The sequence below is a fragment of the Mastomys coucha genome, unplaced genomic scaffold (genome assembly GCF_008632895.1).
Source record: "Mastomys coucha isolate ucsf_1 unplaced genomic scaffold, UCSF_Mcou_1 pScaffold16, whole genome shotgun sequence".
In the NCBI taxonomy this organism is placed as follows: domain Eukaryota; kingdom Metazoa; phylum Chordata; class Mammalia; order Rodentia; family Muridae; genus Mastomys; species Mastomys coucha.
In genome coordinates this window covers 101,272,611-101,278,193 of record NW_022196898.1, presented here as the reverse complement: position 1 = coordinate 101,278,193, position 5,583 = coordinate 101,272,611, and the positions used below count along the sequence as shown (strand labels likewise).

At 49.9% G+C, this 5,583-nt stretch overlaps 1 pseudogene; it reads right to left on the bottom strand.

Moving 5' to 3' along the window:
• Positions 1-220: 220 nt before the first annotated feature.
• LOC116093328 lies at positions 221-4,288 on the bottom strand (annotated as a pseudogene).
• Positions 4,289-5,583: the final 1,295 nt, after the last annotated feature.

Here is a 5,583-nt window from a genome sequence, read left to right as displayed (position 1 = left end):
CAGACATCCCTACCTAGGACCCTCTGCACACCAGGGCTCCCAAGGCAAGGATGTACAGGCCCAACTCTATGCTGGTGCTGGGCGACCAGACACTAGAGACAAAAGGGTGAGAGGCTCAAGGGAAGGGTAAGACAGCAGGAGAGCTGACCGCCCTGGGCCATTAGAGGACAGTCCGGCAGACTGAATGCAACACGGAGCCCAGCAACACTGGCTGGGGTCTCTACAGTGTAGGCGTGGCTGAACCGTCATCTGTTAGCAGAGGTAGCAGTCCCAACTCTTGGAGTTTTTCCCTGGCTGCCACCTCCCAGCCTTTGTTGGCCTGTGCGCTTCGAGGAGATGTCCACTGGGAGCCAAGAAGAGTAGAGGCCACAGATTACGAACAAAGCAGTGCCGGAAGAAAACTTGAGGCTGTCTGCAGAGAGTCCGGAAAAAGCCCCAGAATTGGGCTCCGCTCACCTCTGACTGTGGGCACTCCAGTCCCAACACTGTCACTTGGGGTGCTCTTGGGGAGCGTTCAGTACAGGACCTCCAATGCCCAACCAGTCCTGGACCACATTCACTTCCCCAAAAGGTGCCCCAGTTTGGGCCATGCCAGAAGGTCCTGGCTTCATGCCAGGAACAGCACTTCCTTGGGGCCTTGGCAGTAGCAAAGTCACGTAGTTACCGTGTGGCTCCCAAGCATAATCCACCGGGTTGTAGATGACACCCACAACTCCGGAGACTGCAGCTGGCTCAGCTCAGCACTGAGGCGAAGCTCTTCCTCCAGGAAGCCCTCAGCCAAACTTCGAGTGCAAGGCAGAGGCTCCATCAGGGCACCTGCAGGCTCATGAGTAGGCCCCGGTGGGAAAGTCTGGGACAGCCATGCTGTTGTCACCTTAGCTACTGGTCTTGTTGCTTCAAAGTACCTGCAAAGGCAAACTGAAGGAAGGGTTTATCTCAGCTCTCAGAGAGTACAGTTCATCACGGTGGGTCGTGGCTGTACAGCTCCCCAGGCAGCTTCCACACCTGCAATTCGTGAAGAGATTAGTAAAGAGAAAACACTTCACACTGGAGTGATAGCAATGAGGCCTTAATGGCAAGACCTCTTACCCACTGAAGTCTCTAGGGGAGAAACCTTAAAACCTACTGGGAAACAATGTGTGAGTCACAGAGTGCCTCAGAAATGATTCCACGGTCAAATATGGTCACTTAAAGATATTTCTCCCTGATTTGTTCATATGACCAGTGCAGCCATGGTCCTAGGAGACTGGACTGTATCTCAGGCCAGCAGGACAACTCGGCACGTTCCACATCGAGCTGGCTTTTCAGGTAAGCAGAGTGCAAGAGTCATGGAGTGATAGATGCTTATAAGGTTCCAGAAAACTTCTCAGCTCAAAGTACAGTAGGTTCAGATGCCCTCTGATGGACTGCCTCCATATTGAGCCTTCATGCACACACAGTAGGCTGTGCATGAAGCTGTGAGGGTAAAGCCTAAGTTTCAGTAAAGACTTTGAATGCATGCTGTCGCATCTTAGTTCGGAAACACCATGTTTCCATGACCACCAGCAGCAGCTTGGGGAGGAAGGGGTTGATTTCTGCTTACAACTCCCAGGTCATACTCGGTCACTGAGGGAAGCCAGAGCAGGAGCTCAGGCAAGAATCTGGAGGGGGTATGTGAAGGAAGAGTGTTGCTCACTGGCTTGCTCCTCATCTTTGCTCAGTCTGCTCTCCTGTAGCACACAGGACCAGCTGTCCAGGGTGCCACTGCTAACAGTAGGCCAGGCTCTCCCACATCAGCCATGTATCAGGAAATGCATCACAGACTAGCCTGCAGGCCAGTCTGGTGTTTTCTCCTTCAAAAAAAAAAAAAAAAGTATGGAAACTGCCTAGAAACATATAACTCTTGCAACGATTTATAATTTTATACATGATCCCTAAAGAGCACCAAGGGATGGTAAGATGGCTCAGTACACAACTTATTTAATTCATGTATTTATTTATTTGTTTGTTTGTCTGTTTGTTTATGGCAGATCTCTGGCTGTCTTGGAACTCACTGCCTAGACCTGGCCAGCCTCAGACTCGCAGAGACCTGCCTGCCTCTGCATGCTTGCACCTCGCTACCTCATTTAGCTTTAATTATCTTCTCAAAGCACTGTTCGAAACCCTGTCACACCAAGGCTTCATCACATGAGTCTGGCAGAGCACAACCCAATCTACTCTGGAAGGAGAAATAAGGAAGGCCGGTTAGGAGACTGAAGGAGACGATGGAGGACCGTGGTCTGAACTGATGCCTGGGGACCACATTTGGTCTCTGGAGTATGTGGCAGTTCTCTTTGGTGATTCAGAGACGGGCCTGCTAAAGGGTCTCAGGCTAGCACTGGAGCGAAAGGACTGCACGCATTCCAAGCAACCTCAGCCCAGTCACGAGGTCCCCACTAGTGCCATCTCTTTCCATCCAGTCCATAGTCAACCAGCCCCGTGTCTGGTTTACGCGTCTTTGTCTCCCAGTCACAGTTGCTTCCTCGTGGTGCTGTGCCCCAGCTTCATAAGAAATGCATTCTGATGGGTTTGTCTGATTGAGTTGCTACCTGAGAATTACACAGGTGCTGATTCATGTCATGCTCTGTGTCTGAGTCCTCATCTAATCAAACACCAGCAAATCACCATCTTCTAAATGTGAAATTACCCCTGAATAAATCATAACGTGAGGCTCTCAGCAAGCCATGTTTTGGAAATGAAGTCTAAATAGGAGGGATTACGGAGAAGAAGATAAACAGCCCCTGTTCTGAAGATGATCCCTTGCATGGAGATGAGTCTGTAACTGGCCTGGCAGAAGCGAAGATCTAGAGAGACACCTGCGTCTCTCAATTTGACGATCACACCATTGAAACAGTGGATCCCCAAAGTGGGAATCCCCCAGCAGTCAAATGCTGGAGAAGGAAAAGGGGCCAGCCAGAGTGGGAACTTGTCTCTCAGAAAGAGACTTCACACAGTTCTAACGTGTGAAACTACCCAGCCCGCACCTGACCTGGCCTGCTTAGATTGAGAACCTTTGGTCCTGTTTAAACTTTGATGTCACTTCAAGGTCCTGAGGATGGACTCAGGTCTGTGGGATCTCTTTGTCCCTCTTCTCAGTTTCTCAGTGTGGCCACATTGAAAGAGTAGTTTTCCTTTTCTTTCTTTCTTTCTCTTTTTTAATATTTAATTTGGCTTTTTAACTTGGCTTACTGGGGACCTCTGGCCAGGCCTGACTTGAGGCACACAGGTTGTGTGACTCTCGATTGATATCAAGGCTAGAGGGCTTCTTGTATTTGTTTAAAATGAATTGTAAAGACACATGGGCAGTTATAAGAAAAGAGATAATATAATATCAGGGCATAGAAGGGGAGGCAGAGGAGAAGGGGCGGCAGAGGAGAGCCGGGTCTCCCTTGTGGCTGGATTCCCAGAGGACAAGCAGGAGAGAAGGGCTAGAGCCCAGGTGGGCTGACAGAATTGCCTTCCCAGTTATGTAATGCACTGCCTTTCAGAGCATGTCCCCTGGCTGAAAAAGCTCAGGTGAGCTAAGGGCTGCCACTCATCCATCCCTGCCAGCCTCAGTTCTCCTTTGGATGCTGATCTTGGACAGACCACCTTCTCCATTCATTCCTATTTCTATTTTCTCCCCTCCTTTCGGTTTCTCTGCATCCCTTTGCCTCACCCATGATCTCTGTTTCTCTGCACCCCCTAGTCCCCATCCACTGCCTCACCCATGATCTCTGTTTCTCTGCACCCCCTAGTCCCCATCCACTGACTTCTTAAGCTTTGTTCCTCTGCATTCCCTGTTAAGCTTGCTGGGGTTTCCATGGGACTTTGCATGAGAATAAGAATGTTCCACCATGGGAAAGTGTTATTTTCCCTTAAAACCTAATCTAGGGCGAGAAGATGCGTCAGCAGGCAAACTGTTGGGCACTGGGTTCAATCGCTATAGCCCACATAAAAATGCCAGGGGTGCCAGCGGGTGACTGTAATTCCAGCGTTAGAGAGATGGGAACACAAGGATCCCTGGGACTTGCTGGCTGGCCAGCTTAGCCTAGAGACCTAGTCTTATAAAAGGTTGACAATATCTGAGGAATGACACTCACATCCATGTACACACACATGCATGTGTGCCCTCATAAATATGTGTGCCCACATTCGTGTAAATGTACATAACACCCCATTGTCTCTCAGCATCAGCACTCTGAGGATGAAGCTTCCAGCACGCGCCCCATGGAGGGCACACCCAACCCACGTTCCAATCACGGCACGTGCTGATGCAGTTGATCTGCATCGCTTGCAGGCCCTGCATTTACAGACTTGCGAAGTTCAAGCCAATGACCACGGCACGTGCAGGCTTCGGTGAGCATAGGGGTAACGGGAAACATTTATGTCACCCAACACTCAAGTCCCCAGCGAAGGAGGGGAACTTTGCCTGCTTGTCTCAGCTCTGTCTTGTTATAAACAAGCATCCTCTTGTGCTCTGCCGAGTACCGCGCTCTTCCTTCTCATGCTTTCCATCACAATTTCACTCTCTGAATAGGCCCAGGCATGGTGCTCAAGGGCTGCTCTTTGTTCCTAAGCACAGACGCCTCTGGCTGCCTTACAGAGTGATCAGCCTAGGAAAGCTCAGCCAGGCAGGCACTGTGGTGCTGCTGACCTGGACTGAAATGTTAATTAACTACATGCTTTATCTATGTGTGTGCATGTGCATGTGCACATGTGTGTGTGCGTGCACGTGTGTGTGCATGTGTGCGTGCACGTGCGTATGTGTGCATGTGTGTGCGCGTGCGTGTGCATGTACACATGTGCGTGTGTGCACGTGTGTGTGTGTGTGTGTGTGTGTGTGTGTGTGTGTGTGTATACTCGTGAGTACGTGTGAGTGTATAGACTTGTGTATTTACAGAGAGGTCAGAAAGATCATCAGACGTTTTCCTTTACTCCTTACTGGTTAGTTTGAGGCAGGCTCTTCCTGACCCTGGAGTCTTTTTTCTCAGCAAGGCTGGAAGCCAGCAAGCCCCATGACCCCTTTGTCTCCTGTTCAAAACTAGGGGTGTACATATAGGACTTATGGTGTGCGATGGATGCCCAGTTTGTTATGTGGATGCTGGGATTTTTTAAAAATTTTTCTTCTTTCTTTCTTTCTTTCTTTTATTTATACAAGTACATGGTAGCTGTCTTCAGACACTCCAGGAGAGGACGTCCGATCCCATTACAGATGGTTGTGAGCCACCATGTGGTTGCTGGGAATTGAACTCAGAGGACCTTGGCAAGAGCAGTCAGTGCTCTTAACTGCTGAGCCGTCTCTCCAGCCCAGGTGCTAGGATCAGATCCAGGTGTTAGGATCAGATCCAGGTGCTAGGATCAGATCTGACCTCCAGTGCTTGATTGTGTATCACGTGCTCTTAGACACCAAGCCCTAACAATATAAACTTTTAAAGGTGCCTATATCAGTCATAACCACACAACATAAGCTACATATGGCCTGACTGGCAAAAGAGAAAAGCACCCAGAGGCCCAGGGAGCCTCAGGTCTGATGGCCCGTAGGAGCAATGGCTCAGTATCTGTCCCAGGGGGCCTCAGGTCTGA